Genomic DNA, 17,591 nt, shown 5'->3' with positions numbered 1-17,591 from the left:
ACATATTCTGCAAATGTTCCTGCAATGCATTTATCAACTGCATAGGGACAAAAACAAAAATGACAGACTTATTTATCGATTATAATGCATAAATTCAAACTTTGCAGCATTAATTAAATTTTAATTTGCTTCCTCGATCTTGGATGCTCTGCTTTTGTTGTGGCTTTTGTAATTCGAAGACAGCCCCTATAATAATAATAATAATAATAATAATAATGATAATACACATAAACAATGAGAGAAATACTATAGCAATATTGTGCATATTAATTGTTACAATAAACGGTATTACCGAATAAATAACACATCTAATTCAAATGCAGATTTTTTATATTTTTCCCTCATGGCATGGCCCGTGGATCCCAGTTTGGACATCTCTGGTTTAGAGGATTATAGATGAGTTTATGTTTACTTAAGCTTTCTTGAGTAAACTATATTTACCATGCTTCAGTTTTCTTAATAAATCACGCATTTGGGAAATCATTTCAGCTGTGTTATACTGTATTTCTTCTGACAGCTAGATGGAGCCAGAGCATTACTTTCAGAAAGCATTTACAGTGCATCCGGAAAGTATTCACAGAGCTTCAGTTTTATCACATTCTGTTATGTTACTGTCTTATTCCAAAAGGGATTAAACTCATTTTCCTCAAAATTCTACAGTCAATGCCCCAATATGACAACGTAAAAGAAGTTAGTTTGACATTTTTGCAAATTTATTAAAATAAATCACGTTCGTAAGTATTCACAGCCTTTGCCATGACAGGTCGATGACTCTGTGCCATGAGTCTGTGAAGACTACACTTATTAGAGCATATTGTACCCGTATGTATACTGCCCATTTGTGGCAGCGTTATAGAAAGAGCAGCATGCAGAAACTCAGTGTAGCATATAATGATGGAATGATGCTGCTGGTGCCATGATGGAGCAGAGCAGCGCAAGCCAAATGTTTGTCAGTGTTGGCGTGTCCACCTGACTGTTGTATTGTGTTTCTGGACCATGTGTGTCCTTAATAAAGTTTTGATTGATTGATTTATTGATTTACTTCGTGAACATTGCACACCTGAGTCCGTGTTGCTTTCACATTGACGCGAACCATCCACAGTTCCAGTGCAACTGAACTCAGACCACCCCCTTCAGGTAGGTCCACATGACAGTTTTCACATTAACAATTGTTCATGTGAACCGTACCCTGTTTCTAACTAAAAGGCCAGTGTGAAAGCACCCTTAATGAGTGAGTCAATTCTTTCAAACTGATTTTCCAGAAGACAGATACAAAGGTGTCCTTATAGGCTATGAAAACTCAATTATGTAGTAGCCTAATGTCCTACTTTTCAATATGAGGAGAAAATCTGGATGTGACTGTATAGATACAGGATATGAAATGGATCAGAATTGGTCGCAACTCGCAAATCCATCACATATCAGAATGATTTCTGAAGGATCATGTGACACTGAAGACTGGAGTAATGATGCTGAAAATTCAGCTTTGATCACAGGAATAAATTACACTTTACTATATATTCACATAGAAAACAGATGTTTTAATCCGTAATAATATTTCACTGTTTTTACTATATTTTTGATTAAATAAATGCAGCCTTGGTGAGCAGAAGAGACTCTTTTAGAAACATTAAACAAACCTCTGATCGCTCGTGTGTGTGTGTGTGTGTGTGTGTGTGTGTGTGTGTGTGTGTGTGTGTGTGTGTGAACGGTCTGCATTGACGCTGACGCTGCTGTGTCCGGCAGAGAGAGGCAGAGAGAGGCAGTGTTTCTGAGGGAGTTTCACTTCAGTAGCAGCGGAGGAGCCGATAAAAACAACACAGAGATTCCTTTATAAAGACTAGCGAAAACGACTCACACTTGACACGGATTCAGGAGCATAAACAAGCACATCAATGCTGCTCATCCCGGGCCGGGCTTTGCTTCTCTCTCTCCTCCTGACAGGCTCGCAGGTAAATGTGTTTGTGTGGAAATGCGATAGCTAACAGTGAACCTGTTTCTAGTCAGTGTTTCTGCAGGAGAATAACTCGCGATGTTTTCCGCACAGAAGCGCTTCAGTCGCGGCACTGATGCGGATCAAACCCGTTACAGTGACGCAGGAAACGCCTGGGGAGCTTCATTTTATTATGGCGTCATGAAAAGTGTATATTATTGTCAACGATTGTCAGGGGACTGTGAAACTTTCATCTCCCTTCAGATTTAAAATCAGTTGTTTCACACCCACTTTGATGTGAAATATACTCGGTTTTGGACCTCAGAAGTTTATTGTGATTATCATGTGTAAATGTGTGGTAAATTGATATTTGGCGCACTGAAACAATCCAAACTGACTAGTTTAATTGCTGTCTGAAATTCAAAAGTAAAATCAGCGGTGCCAAAGTTACAATCAAGTTTTCGAGTTTATTAAAAAATAAAAAAAATAAAAACTTTTTCGAGTTTATCGCACTTTTTCAAGCACTTTGAATTTTCATTACTAATGGGAAAAAAAATCAATTTGAAACTCTATAAATCCAGTGAACATGACAGAAATTATTAATAAAGTTTAATGAGAACAAAGATGCTGTAATACCAATATCAAAATCATGAAAAGAGAACATGTTTACCGTGTGCCACTGTCAGTCAATCAATCAATCAATCAATCAATCAATCAATCAATCAATCAATCAAAACAGTGAGGTTGCTGAAATGGCTTGAAGGAGAGCCAATATTTGTTTAATTGTCATTAGTAAGAAAACTGTAGTAGGCTAACTGTGTCTATTAAAGTGTTTCATTTTTCATGTTTTTTTTCTTGTGCTTTAAACAGATTTTAGTCAGAATACGACTGCAGTTTCTGGTTGATCTCTTTGGCTTTTTTACCTGAATAATCTGAATGTGTGAACAGCAGCACTAAAGCAGGAGGTGATTGTTTGTGTGCTGATGAGTGTTTGTTGCGTTTTGTAGTTTCTGGACGCAGAGGACAGAGACAGCGGCGTGTGCCGGCCGGGTTTCTCTGAGGATTCATACACCACAGTGATTCCTGAAGCTGTGCTGCTGCCGGGACAGCCCGTCTTCACCGGTAAACATGAGACCTTCACACACACACCGCTGTTCCTCTGTGAACATCAGCTCGAACAAACTACAGCCATGTGACCCTGCTCGAAAATTCATATCAGTCACACACATAAGGGTGCGCACGTTCATTAAGTGCAAGGGAAGGTGGGACATAACTTTCTAACATGGAAACACAACACCTAATAAATATATAATATAAAACATGAACAAATGCAAATATAAGCAGGGTTGGGAAGGTTACTTTTAGAATGTATTTCACTACAGATTACAAAATACATGCTTTGAAAAGTAATCTGTAACGTATTTCGTTACATTACTCAAGTTTAGTAACTTAATCTAAATACTTTGGAATACTTTGAAATACTTAAAGGACCATATTAACTTGATGTTCTGTTTTAAGTTTATAACCTGTAAATAAAAATGACCTCTAGCCATTAGGATTTGGTTTTCCACTAAATTGTATTTTTAACATCAGTTACAAAATATATATCTGCAGTTTATTAGACATAACCTATGTGTTGGTAAAGAATTTAAATATCTTGATAAACAAATTAAGAAAATATTTGTTTCTTTTAACATCACATCTATATATAATTACTAGAGATATATCATTCCTAAATTATATTTTTATATTTGTAAAGATGTGCATCAAAGGGATTACAAAATATTAAATAACAACAATAAAATATTGTTAATAATATAGGTTGTTTTATAGGTGTATAGAGTCGAATTGACACAGTGGTTTAAATTGTTTTATTAACAAAGTTTGTTTGTAACATTTAGAATGTATATAAAAAAATGAAATGAAATGAAATGATCTACTCAATAATCTCGAGAGAAGGCCGATATTCAAAGCTGACTCACCTACAGTGATTCAGTGTTTTTTGCATCTCTCCACCACATTTTACAGGTTTGGAAAAAAACGTATGATCATTTTGTGTGAATTATCAATAGTATAAATATGTTTATACTAATATTTAACCTTAGTGCACTGATAGCTGCATTAATATTAACCATATAAACAACAAACAGCAAAGAAAAAAAAAATTAGATTTTTTAAATAATCCTTTATTTATTTATTTATTTTAAATTATTATTAGTGATGCACCTATTTTGATTTTTCATTCTGATACTGGTTGCAAATTTTTTTGTTGTTTATTTGTTCAAAAAATATGTGTAGCTCTTTGATATTAGAGGCAAACACTGGATTTTTATCACAGTCCCAACAAAGATGTTATGATCATGAGCACAAGCAGTTGTTTTTCATTTAAATTATTGTATAATTTCAAGATTAACAGCATGGTCTGACTTTAGCTTTGTGAAATTATGCAGACGGACTGAATGAAATGTAAATTCTGGAGGTGGCGCTTCTGGAACAGCAGCGATATAGCGTTTCCATGGTTACTGTTATACACAAAGCTACTTCATACGGAGATGAGAGGAAATGCCATCAAAACTTTTCTGAAGACAGTTCCCTTCAGAGATACATTCATATCAACCCTAATTCAATATTTATATTATTCTTTCTATATTTCGCAAACAGTGAGCTTGTGCAGTATTTTCTCTGTTCTCCTCTTTGTGTCCGTATTCAGCGTGTGCCTGTGTTAACGTCCTGTTTACAGACTTAGTAAATATTTCCTGAAATTTTGGGAAATTATTACAAAGCAGTTTGTTTGCAAGCCCGGGATAAAGATAGACCAAAATAAAACTAAAAAACCTTTGGATTTATGACCAGTGGACTACTGCATCTCTATTTTGATCATGAACTCGCGTACGCGCCATATACCTAAACATTTGGAAAGAATGATTAAGATTTAAAGTTTGTCTGTAAAGTACACCAAGAAATTGGCTTTATAAAACATTAAATTCTTCTAATAAATTCTTAAATATTAAACGCAGGCTAATGATAACCATATAAAGCTCAACGTACGAGTAAATAGGAAAATAAGGAGTAAATAAGGAAAATAACATTTTCAAAGACCAAGAACAGCTTATAGGCCTACCTCAAGATGCTTTTTCAGATTAGGTGTTGAATTCTTTGAAGCCGATAGAAGTTTTGTTGCAGACATAGCTTGCATTGCACTATGATGTTACTGTACGTCCTTTTTCACGTTTATAAGTAAAACTGTCTTTGAATTTCCACTAGAGAAATGCAATATGCCCTGTTTTCCCATCCATTATTTGAGTGCGATCTCATGTCTGCACTCTGCAGGTTTCTAATATCTGAACAGGCTGCGTGCGTTTTTTTAAACAGAGTCGGAGAATCATCAACATTGGCTCGTTGGCTAAACATCCTCAAACAGCTTACGTTAATAGCCTATTAAATTAAATAAATGACATAAAAATTCAAAGTAATCACTTTGGTAATCTAAAATACTTTTCGAAAGTAACTGTAATTTGATTACCATCTATTTAAAATGTAACTGTAACGAAATAGTTACTCAAATTTTGTATTTTAAATGCGTAACGTCGTTACATGTATTTCGTTACTCCCCAACCCTGAATATAAGTAATAAATACAACACACAAAATCACAAAGTATTTTTTCTCTACACATAACAATGTTGAATGTTTAATTCACAGTAACTGCCCTTCATAATGCTATTACTGTCAAACTCTGTTCTCATGCCGTCTAACACATTTATCTTTATCATTTAATCCAGATGATGGTTAATCAGTGAATCATTTCGTACATCTATATATTTCTACAGATACAGATTCATTCTGTAGAACTTGTTTGTAATTTCCAAATAGACAAGAGTTAGTGAGAGTGTTTAAGATTCACCACTTGATTATGACTATAGTTCACACAAAAAAGTAATAACTTTTTGACAATATGTTTGGCAAAGAGTTAAAGTTGTTGGAGATCTGGAAAAGAAGTTTAAAAAAGAAGGTTTGGAATGAGATTCAAAATGACAGAGAAATGTGTATTATATCCTCGCCATGATTCAGTGAATCAAAGATCATTTGGAGCATTTGTGGATCTGTTGTGTGTGCATGTGTGTTTATTATGATACTGTTGTCTCATCAACTAAACTCAAGCTCTCTGGTTAGACATCAGTATCAGGAAATGGTTATATGGAAACGGTTATATTTGTCCATCTCAAAGTTTATGTTCATGGGATCAGTTAAAGTAGCGGTTTCTGTTCAGATTTTTGTATGCTCCATACATGCACCTATCTGCCGTAACTTATGGATATGACTGCAGTGATCGGTCAGTTCAAAATAATTCACACTGACAGAAATCCTGTATGCAGACATGATGAAACGGGCAGTAGTGTGATTGTTTTGGGTGGGATTGATTGAAGTCGACTGGCCTCAGCACTGTCCACGGTGACTCTGAGTCCAGGGCACAATTGCGCTCAATGGGACAGCAGACAAACTAAACAATACAGCTACAAAAAAAATGTTTCTAAGATGGCATCTATCATTTTAGGTAGTTCTCATCATGCTGACATATGTTCAAATGTTTGTTTCTCTAGTATGTTTGGCTTTAGTTAGCTATTTGATGCTATAAAAATGGAGCGTAACATCATGATTGACAGCTGTGCCAGCGAATGAGGCTGTGGGAGCAGGAATGTGGGCGGGACCTTGATCCCACAGCTCCACATTAGGATCACTAATGACATCATCGGCAACGGCTGTTTCTGGGATATTTTGACTTCATTTTTCTACAGTGGAAGGATATGGATCATCTATGGTCTAGATGGATACATTTTGCTACCTTTCTTCCTGCTGCTGTGACTAAATTTAACCAGAGCTCTCACTGGGAATGGAGGGAACTCCTGGGTGATGGATTAAATTTGACAGGTTGCTTAATAATGAATTTACAGGCAGAAGTAATCACACAACTTTGGTATAGATGCCAAGGGTGTTCATTTATCATTTTTATTTGCAGTTGAACCCCTTGCAATTTCAACTCAGAATAGTTCAGATATGAAAGGTGTAACAGTAGGTGAGAGGGAACAACACTTTTCTTTTTTCATAGAAGATACTGTGGTATTTCCTAGGCTTCTATTCAAACATGTAATAATACAACAGCATTAGGATATTTTTTCAGCCTATACAATTGATAACAGTAATAGATAACAAAAGGTGCTGTCACGGTGCATGGTTGTAGATAAAGTACTCAATGAAGGAGAATCCAATAATGAAGCTTTAATCAAAGGAACCAGGAGAAAACAACATGCATCGTGCCAGCAGCCATATCACCCTGTAGCCCAAGACTGGTTGCCCACTGAAGCTAAGCAGGGCTGAGCCTGGTTAGTACCTGGATGGGAGACCTCCTGGGAAAACTAGGTTGCTGCTGGAAGAGGTGTTAGTGAGGCCAGCAGGGGGCGCTCACCCTGTGGTCTGTGTGGGTCCTAACACCCCAGTATAGTGATGGGGACACTACACTGTCAAAAAGCACCGTCCTTCGGATGAGACGTTAAACTGAGGTCCTGACTCTGTGGTCGTTAAAAATCCCAGGATGTCCTTCGAGAAGAGTAGGGCTGTAACCCTGACATCCTGGCCAAATTTGCCCATTGGCCTCTGTCCTTCATGGCCTTTTAATCATCCCCATACACTGATTGGCTTCATCACTGTCTCCTCTCCACCAATAAGCTGGTGTGTGGTGGGCGTTCTGCCGTCGCATCATCCAGGTGGTGCTGCACATTGGTGGTGGTTGATTCCCCCTTCCATATGTGCTTTGAGTGTCCAGAAAAGCGCTATATATATGTAAGGAATTATTATTACTATTATTATTATACACCAAATGTAAAGGATAACTGACAGAGACTGAGGGAGAATTATATACAAGACAAATAAAGGGGCAAACGAAACTAATTAACAAGACACACCTGGGACCAATGAACTCAAATCAGGGAAACCATCGAAACAAACCAGTGGCGGGAAAATTGAGAATAAAGAACATGTGACAAAGGAAAACAAACACAGAACCCTGACAGACAATTCGTAGACAGACAGACCGCAAAGAATGATATCTGTCATCTTTTTTTTTCTATTAGCCATTTTTTATCTTTGAAATGACTAAACTCTGTAAACTGCTTTACATTATGAAAATGCTAAAATCTTTAGAAGCTTCTCTCAAAAGATAAAATGTAAAAAAGTGAAATTCTTAGTATTAATTCCATTAATTCCATTTTTACTCTGTATTTTAGCACGGAGGTTGCACGGACCGAATGTTTTCACCAACTATGATCGCAAACAGTACGGTCAAGAATCATGTTTGGATTTATTACAGTATGTCGTAGATTTAGTAGCAGCAGATGTCATGCAGGACTGGCTGTATGACACTCTTATTCCAGAAGAATTTCACAGTCAACATGGCTAAACTCCAACATACATGTTTGTCTTCAGATCATCAGCGTTTTTTTTTTTTTTTTTGCCACATTGAGAAGGTTAAGTAAAATTCTGGGCAGAAAATGTATCCTTTTAAGGTACATATTTTTAATCAGCAGGGCAAATGTTGCAACAATTCTTTTAATTAATCAAGAGAAGCAGAAATCTTTATCACAATTAAAATAGGATTAATCATGCAGCCCTATGTATAGAGAAGGTATACTGATACTGATGTTATTTCAACAGCTGTGCGAAAATTTAATATGCCTTTATATACAGGTGCTGGTCATATAATTAGAATATCATCAAAAAGTTGATTTATTTCACTAATTCCATTCAAAAAGTGTAACTTTTATATTATATTCATTCATTACACACAAATGTTTATTTCTTTTAATTTTGATGATTATAACTGACAACTAAGGAAAATCCCAAATTCAGTATCTCAGAAAATTAGAATATTGTGAAAAGGTTCAATATTGAAGACACCTGGTGCCACACTCTAATCAGCTAATTAACTCAAAACACCTGCAAAGGCCTTTAAATGGTCTCTCAGTCTAGTTCTGTAGGCTACACAATCATGGGAAAGACTGCTGACTTGACAGTTGTCCAAAAGACGACCATTGACACCTTGTACAAGGAGGGCAAGACACAAAAGGTCATTGCAAAAGAGGCTGGTGTAACGGAGGGTGAAGTCCACTGGAGGCGTGTGTAGATAGAACCCAAGTGCAGTATTTAATGATGACCCAAAATCCAAAATACAAACATGAACAGGAACATGAACACAGATGTGGTTTGACATAGCATGGCTTGACATAGCATGACTTGACTTGACAATAAACATTAACACACACCGAACAGCGGGTTACAATAAACAAAGCTAGACCAGAGTACAATGAAACATGAGGGCTATTTATAATGACAATGACAAACAAGGAACACCTGTGAACAATGAAGACAATGGACCAATGGAAAGACAGAACTGAAATCACATGACAATAACAACATGAGACAATTCTGACAATATCAGAACATGACACATGAGACAGGGGAAGCACATGACATGAACACATGAGGGCAATGGAAATCTCATGATACAAAACACATGGCAAAACAAACAAAGCATAACAATGAAAACAAAAAAACAAGACATGACATGACATGACAGAATCTCCCCCTCTAAAGGCGCCCAACAACAGAACAAAAAACTATAGTTCAGGAGGGTGGTCTTGGGGGAGGGATGGTGGGCCAGGCCCATACAGGGGAATAGGGGGACCTGGGCAAGGCAGAGGCGGGCCTGGACTGTGGAGCGTGGGAAGGGCTTGGCCGTGGAGCGTGGGATGGTGTGGCATGGCGAGACTCTGGCGTGACCTGACGAGACTGTGACGTGGCATGACGCTGGCATGACGGCCATCTCGGGGCGAGACACTGGCGTGGCGGCCTTGATGGCGAAGCGGCTGGTGGGCTTGCGTGCGAAGCGGCCGGGCTTGAGTGCGAAGCGGCCGGCGGGCTCGTGTGCGAAGCGGCCAGAGGGCTTGAGTGCAAAGAAGCGGCCAGAGGGCTTGAGTGCGAAGCAGCCGGGCTTGAGTGCGAAGCGGCCAGAGGGCTTGAGTGCAAAGCGGCCGGCGGGCTCGTGTGCGAAGCGGCCAGCGGACTCGTGAGCGAAGCAGCCGGCTCGAAACGTGACACTGGCGTGGCAGGCATGGCAGACATGGCGGGAGCAGGCATTGGCGTAGCATAAATAATCCCAGACATGAACGTGGGGGCATGAAGACAGTCAGATGTGGGTGGTTATGTGGGTTTGTGGGGCTCGTCGTCCACAAACCCCACAGTAAAATCCAGCTAATAACAGGGCGTGGTCAATGTATTGTTCTAGGGAAAAATTATTCTTTCCCCCAGGCAGGCGTGAACGCAAAGGTTCATTAAGTCCAAACCGGAAAATGTCCTTGAGTGCTACATCATTAAAATTAACTAAGTGGCACACGTCACAAAAGTCTTTGACATAGTCCTCAATAAAGCGATTACCTTGGCGTAGATGCAGGAGATAAACTGCTGGGTTCATGGCGGGGGTCTAGCTTTCTGTAACGGAGGGTGAAGTCCACTGGAGGCGTGTGTAGATAGAACCCAAGTGCAGTATTTAATGATGACCCAAAATACAAAATACAAACATGAACAGGAACATGAACACAGATGTGGCTTGACATAGCTTGGCTTGACATAGCATGACTTGACTTGACTTGACTTGACTTGACAATAAACATTAACACACACCGAACAGCGGGTTACAATAAACAAAGCTAGACCAGAGTACAATGAAACATGAGGGCTATTTATACAAAGGGACTAATGACAAACAAGGAACACCTGTGAACAATGAAGACGATGGACCAATGGAAAGACAGAACTGAAATCACATGACAATAACAACCAATCAGAACATGACACATGAGACAGGGGAAGCACATGACATGAACACATGAGGGCAATGGAAATCTCATGATACAAAACACATGGCAAAACAAACAAAGCATAACAATGAAAACAAACCATAAACTGTGAACCTGAAACAAAACCAAAACAAGACATGACATGACATGACAGCTGGCTGTTCACAGAGCTCTGTGTCCAAGCAGAAGGGAAGAGGCGAAGGGAAGGAAAAGATGTGGTAGAAAAAAGTGTACAAGCAATAGGGATAACCGCACCCTGGAGAGGATTGTGAAACAAAACCCATTCAAAAATATGGGGGAGATTCACAAAGAGTGGACTGCAGCTGGAGTCAGTGCTTCAAGAACCACTACGCACAGACGTATGCAAGACATGGGTTTCAGCTGTCGCATTCCTTGTGTCAAGCCACTCTTGAACAACAGACAGCGTCAGAAGCGTCTAAAGACAAAAAGGACTGGACTGCTGCTGAGTGGTCCAAAGTTATGTTCTCTGATGAAAGTAAATTTTGCATTTCCTCTGGAAATCAGGGTCCCAGAGTCTGGAGGAAGAGAGGAGAGGCACACAATCCACGTTGCTTGAGGTCCAGTGTAAAGTTTCCACAGTCAGTGATGGTTTGGGGTGTCATGTCATCTGCTGGTGTTGGTCCACTGTGTTTTCTGAGGTCCAAGGTCAACACATTTTTGTATTTTTAAAATACTGTAAAATACTTTGTAAAAAAGTCTACATGATGATATCATAAAATTGTAGCCTCTCAAGGTAAGAAATGTTCAGGCTGCCAGCTTTCCATCAATTTTTAGCATGAATTGCTATAATTTTTTAACAGTTCATGTTAAGTTTTGGTGTTCGTTTTGGTAGCCTAGGCTAAATAGTTTACCAATTTACATAATGTTCTTGAAAACTATTATACTGAGCAGCAGCCCCCTATATTTATGATTAACAATCAAATGATTAATTAGTTAGAAATTTGCCATGAATACAGGTGCCATCAATGAATGACTTGTCTGTCATTAGTAGGCCATTCTTACAAAATGGCAAGTAACTAAATTAGAATACAATTATGTCATACAAACATTAAACTGTCGGTTACTTTAAAACTAACCTTCATCTTGGAGATCACAGGGATTCGTGAATATTTGATCTGTTAAAGCCACAATATGTAATTTTTGCCGCTAGAGGTCGCTTATTCAAAACAAAGGTGTAGCTTGATGACACCTTGATTTTGCGGAATTGATGGGAGGTGTTTCACGTCTACAGCCGGTGGAAAAGAATTGGGACGGGACTCTGGCAGAAATCACGTTTGTGTATGTTATTATTAACGTTACTGTAGTATGAAGCAGAGCAGGCCGAGTGCTGTGAGAGCATTAACGAGGCCACTGGAGCGATTGATAATGAGAGACGAGCGCAACACACAAACTTTTATTATGCCACAGTCGCTGCTTCCGTTTCTTCTGGTCATTCGTATTTGGGGTAAAACAGGGCTGTTTTATCATGTTAGACATATTTGTGTATTGAAATTTGTTATAATGCTACTCAGCGTTCACTCAGCGGCTGCTATGAGACACTTAATGCACACTGCACTAAACTAGTTCGATATTAGTCATGGTAAAACATGGTACTCGCAGTAAATCAAGCAAACAAGATTCAAACAAAAAGACTTACAGTGTTGAGCTATATAACATGATTAGTTTTCTGTTGATGAATGTATCCAAACAGTTGCTCACCTGTCTAATAAAACACATAATATACTAAGGCGTCTTTGATGTTTCCATGGTTTCGACAAAACCAGAAATCGAGGGTGTGATGCCATTGATGGGACACATGGACACGGTCTGTGTCCTGGTTAAAATAGCTTCTTTCTCTGGATTTAAACATTCTTGGAAACATTTGGGATAATGTAAGTACACAAGTAAACAAAATATATAACATTGTTCTAGTTGTTTTTGGATATTTTAATTCAAAAATCCTACATATTGTGCCTTTAACTGGATTCATATGTCAGATTTATTGCATGCCTCGGGCAGAGAAAAGCTGTTGCTATCAAACATTTTTAACTTAATCAACTGAGTCAGTGTAATGCTGAAGGGATCGATCAAATAGGCCAATTGATGGAAGGTTTGTGAAGAAATTTCACGCTCCCTTGTAAAAGTATTTTGTAGTATTTTCAAAATACAAAAATACAGTAGTTTATTTTGATACATTTAAAATTAAGGTATTTGGTATTTTATTTTAAAATACATTTTGATGTATTTTTGCCCAACCCTGGTCTTAAGTAATTGTAATACGTTCAGGTTCGTGGGGAAGGAAGAGGACAGGGTCGGCTTTGACTGCTGACTGAGCTTTTATTTCAATAACAAGTGTCCAAACCTGCTTCTCCTGGTGGTTTATCCTGTCTCCATGCCAATTACTGGAATTAGAAACAGGTGTTCGTGATTTACATTTAACCCACTCACTCACCATGCGTCTCCCGGCTCTCTCTCCGGTTGCAGACTCCGCTGAACCAGGCCCCCCTCGCCACAGTAATATTCTAATTTTCTGAGATACTGAATTTGGGATTTTCCTTAGTTGTCAGTATATAATCATCAAAATTAAAAGAAATAAACATTTGAAAGATATCAGTCTGTGTGTAATGAATGAATGTAATATACAAGTTTCACTTTTTGAATGGAATTAGTGAAATAAATCAACTTTTTGATGATATTCTAATTATATGACCAGCACCTGATTAGGAGTTTTATGTACTCTGACATGAGAACCACCATTGTCAACCATCACACTTTAAAACGCTTATAGTAATTGGAAGTGTCAATTTATCCTTGTTTTAAAATATATACGTTTAGAGGGATTAAAACAAAATTCTTTGTCCTACTTATCAGCATGGAAGATCGATCTTCAGAAGGATATTCCCAAAGAAGAATGAAGGGAATCTTGCCTATTTGCCCAAACCCATCACATTAACACCAGAAGCAAATTACTGCAGCACAAATGGCTCTTCAGGGCCTACATTTCCCTGTCAAGTTACATTTTAAACTGATGAAAAGCTTGTTTTTCTATATAAACGTGCTAGACGGGCAGATTTGTGCTTTTTCAGTATCTTTCTGCTTTTTAAGCTCCTTGCGCATGATCAGCTCTGAGCGTCTGATGAGAACAGCACAAACAGAGGCATGTGTGGTCCTGTCCTCATTCATTTGTTGTTTAATTGTTGCTTAAGGGACGTTAATAAAGTTGTTCCTGATGAATTCCTGCTGTAGTTTGTTAGAGTCACATTCCAGGTTCATGTGCTCATTGAGACAGTTCGACTGCAGAGTTGCTCTAAAGATATGTCGCAGTCGTGTGTTCGTGTGTCCTGTCACTGGAGAATGTAACGGCGCTGGTCAGTCTCATAAATAACCATTATCTAATCTTCCATTTGTTTATCACAGAGAGGTGGTTATTAATCTGACACAGGGCTGATAATGGAGCACTTTCAGTAAGTGGGTGTGGGTCGACAGTCACATGAAATACACCACTTCACAAGGCTGAATAAAACAGAATAAAGAATAGAAATGCTGGTAGAAGTTAAATGTAGACCTTGTGCACTGGTATTTCTTGAGATAGTCAGAGGTTGACAGTGTTGACCATGCTGGTTATTCCTGACCCGACTGACTAGTGCTTTGATTCTCAGTTAGTTTCTTTGCATTTATGTTGGTTCTGTTCTGTTTATCGCTGCTCTCTCTGCTCTTATCCATGTTCTTGCCCAGAACAGAACCATACCGCCAATCCAAACTGTATGCTAAATGTCAGTCATCTTTGACAAGAGTGGTCCTGACAGAATGCCTGTTTTGTCAAGTATCTTCATAAGCACAGTCTTAAATTAAGTTTTATTTAACTAAATTTGGGAGGGAGACGTTCAGGTAAATCAACCAATCAGTGCAAGAGGAAGCCGGTATATAAAGCCGTCACATCCCGTGACATCCAGCATCCCTCCATCCCCCATCACCTCACTCTTGGCTGGTTTCAATCCCAGTTAAGGAGGGGAAGTACTCTGGGTACGGGCCAAATTCCGAGCTCGGAGCCCTCCACCGGACAGCACGCCAAATATGCATAATTACTATACAAATTACTTTATTTTGATTTCATGTATGTGTAAACTCATGAAATGAGTTAAATAAAGTCTTAAATGAATACAAAGAGTTGTGAGAAAATAGGATGCAGATCCGCATCATACTCAAACCCTAAATATAATACTTGTATATATTGTAAAACATAGAGCTCTATTGCTAACCATAGTTATTTGATAATATCAAATTGATATTGTAATGTTTGTGAAATTTTCTGTTTCTGTCTCATGGACTTTTAATTTATATTTACTTCTTTGGATTATGTTTGGATTAACCTTTGTTTTGTTGTTTAATAAATGTAGAGATTAGATTCACCTCCTTCCTTCGTCTCGACCCGCCGTGACACCCATAGGTCTAATTAAATTAAATTAATACTTAAACATTTTTTGTTGACCTATGATTGTCTTATGATGTCATTTTATTGTTTGATCCCAACAAGTTTATAATAATATGTAAATATTTTGATCAGTAAAACAGTAAAGCTATGAGATACTGTTCACAATAAATCTCTTATTTACACTCTATGGCAGGTGAAGAATTGAAGGCTTAAACCAGAGTTAATTTCGTTGAAGAATAATTTTCGTCATTATTTTCGTCAGATATTATTTTTTCATGGATGAAAATGAGACGATGACTAAATAAAAATGAGTTTTGAATGACTAAAACTATGACTAAAATCTACTCTAATTTTTATCAATGAATAAAAACGAGATGAAAATGATAGATTTGGGAAGACTGTGGTCCTGTGTGGAAGATGCGCACATTTGAATTGTAACGTGCTGTTCTAACCTCGGGAAAACGCGGCGCTGTTGCTCACTCCACAGGCTCGTCCAGCAGCACTTCAGACTGCTTCGCAATTAATGAATAGCGCACATTTATGCCAAGCAGTTGCTAATGTTGATGAATGTTGATGACAATGTTTACTTACTACACAATGTTTATAAGGTAATATGTTTTAGGCGGTTGTAAGAATGCATGTTTTATCTCCCTCATCTGAACTTAAATGAGCTGCGACAGTGCTGACTGCAGACATTTCAGAATAAGATTCTGGTTTATAGTTATTTTTTTGCTGGTCATTATTGTTTTGTTTACACAATAAACTGAGGAATGAAAGACTAACAACATTATTTGACACATTTTTCAATATATTTTACAAGTATAAGGGTTATTATAGTTAACTAAACCTAAAACCATAAAAAAAATCACTTGAAATAAACATTAACTGAAATTAAAGATAAATAAATAAAAAATGTAATCTTATTTTATTGTAGTTTCCAAGCTTTAGCTTAACCTGGTGTACTAAAATAACAAAAAAATAAATAAAAAACTATATAGACATTTAAAAGCAAAAACTAAAAGACATAAACAAACATAAAATTACTAAAACTTTTGACTAAAATTACATTGAAAGCAGGAAAACTAAAAATCAAATCTAATCAAAATTTTAATCAAAAACTGTAATAGTAGTACTGTACTGAATTGAGCTCTCTTTCATGTCTTTTTGCACTTGAACAGTCAAAAACTGTACGCTTTGGCGAGTAAAGTACAGTTGGTTGTCTTAAGTGAACATAAACAGTTTGGAGAATATCAGATGTATATCAGTGTTTTGGGTCTGTGTAATGTTAGAGAAATGCTTAATGCCTTACAATTTAACTAAATTAGACTAAAACTAAAACAATTTCCAATGACTAAAATATGACTAAAACTAAATGGCATTTTAGTCAGAAGACTATGACAAAAACTAAATAAAAATTTGCTGTCAAAACTAACACTGGTTTAAACCAACCCTGATCAAACTCACCTGTCTGTAACTTTCTAGGAATTGCCAAACATGAGATACGTTTTTGAACATCTTGTCCAACAAAAGACAACATTTAATAACATGTTTTTACTCCAAACTCACTTCATAACGTCATTTGAGCGTTTGAAATAGCATTTTGATTAGCATTGCATTATAAATACACTTTAAGAAGACACACAAGAAGGCTTGAAGAACACAGATAAACCATGTATTGTCGTAGTCGTCTGTTTGTTATATTCACGTTTAATCAATCAAAGCGTTTCTATCTTCTTTTTATTGAGTCACAGTGATAGTATGATGCCCATAGGGGATTTCCTGGAACGACGTACGTTGTATTGCGGTACTTTTGCGAGACATATTTGGTGTTTCTGCTCAAGGGCGCCCTCTGGCTTCCAGTATGAAACAGACATGTATAGCGCCAAGAAAAAGCTCACTCAATCCTATTCTGGGTAAAAATAGGAAAAATAATTCTTCTCTTTAAAGAACTTTGAGGGAATCATATAATCAATAGAAGTGTACAGGTTTTTTTTCCCCCCACAGGATGCAAAAGAGGCACATAATTCATATTAAATACATGGACTTCATTTTTGATTTTGCATACCTCCTGCCAAAAATATAAATGTAACTTTGGTTGTGGATTTTTTTCTAACTTTTCACAGTCCCGGTGATTCCTTGTAGACACAATCAAGTCTTGCCCTACATTCCTGTTGAATATCGCTGTATTACGTCACATTAGGGGAGTAAAATGGTTTGTGGAGCCTGTTTGATGTTGACCTGAAATCTCAGGAATCTGAATGTCAGGACATCTCTTTATTTATATTTAATTCTATCATCTAAATCTGCCTTACAGCAGA

The 17,591-nt window shown here is 37.5% G+C and overlaps 1 pseudogene; it reads left to right on the top strand.

Annotated features, from left to right (window-relative positions):
• Positions 1–7,246: 7,246 nt before the first annotated feature.
• LOC125252056 lies at positions 7,247–7,363 on the top strand (annotated as a pseudogene).
• Positions 7,364–17,591: the final 10,228 nt, after the last annotated feature.

Source organism: Megalobrama amblycephala, linkage group LG17 (genome assembly GCF_018812025.1).
Source record: "Megalobrama amblycephala isolate DHTTF-2021 linkage group LG17, ASM1881202v1, whole genome shotgun sequence".
Classification (NCBI taxonomy): Eukaryota; Metazoa; Chordata; class Actinopteri; order Cypriniformes; family Xenocyprididae; genus Megalobrama; species Megalobrama amblycephala.
Note: the sequence above shows the minus strand (reverse complement) of the source record. Positions and strands in the feature narration are given on the sequence as shown.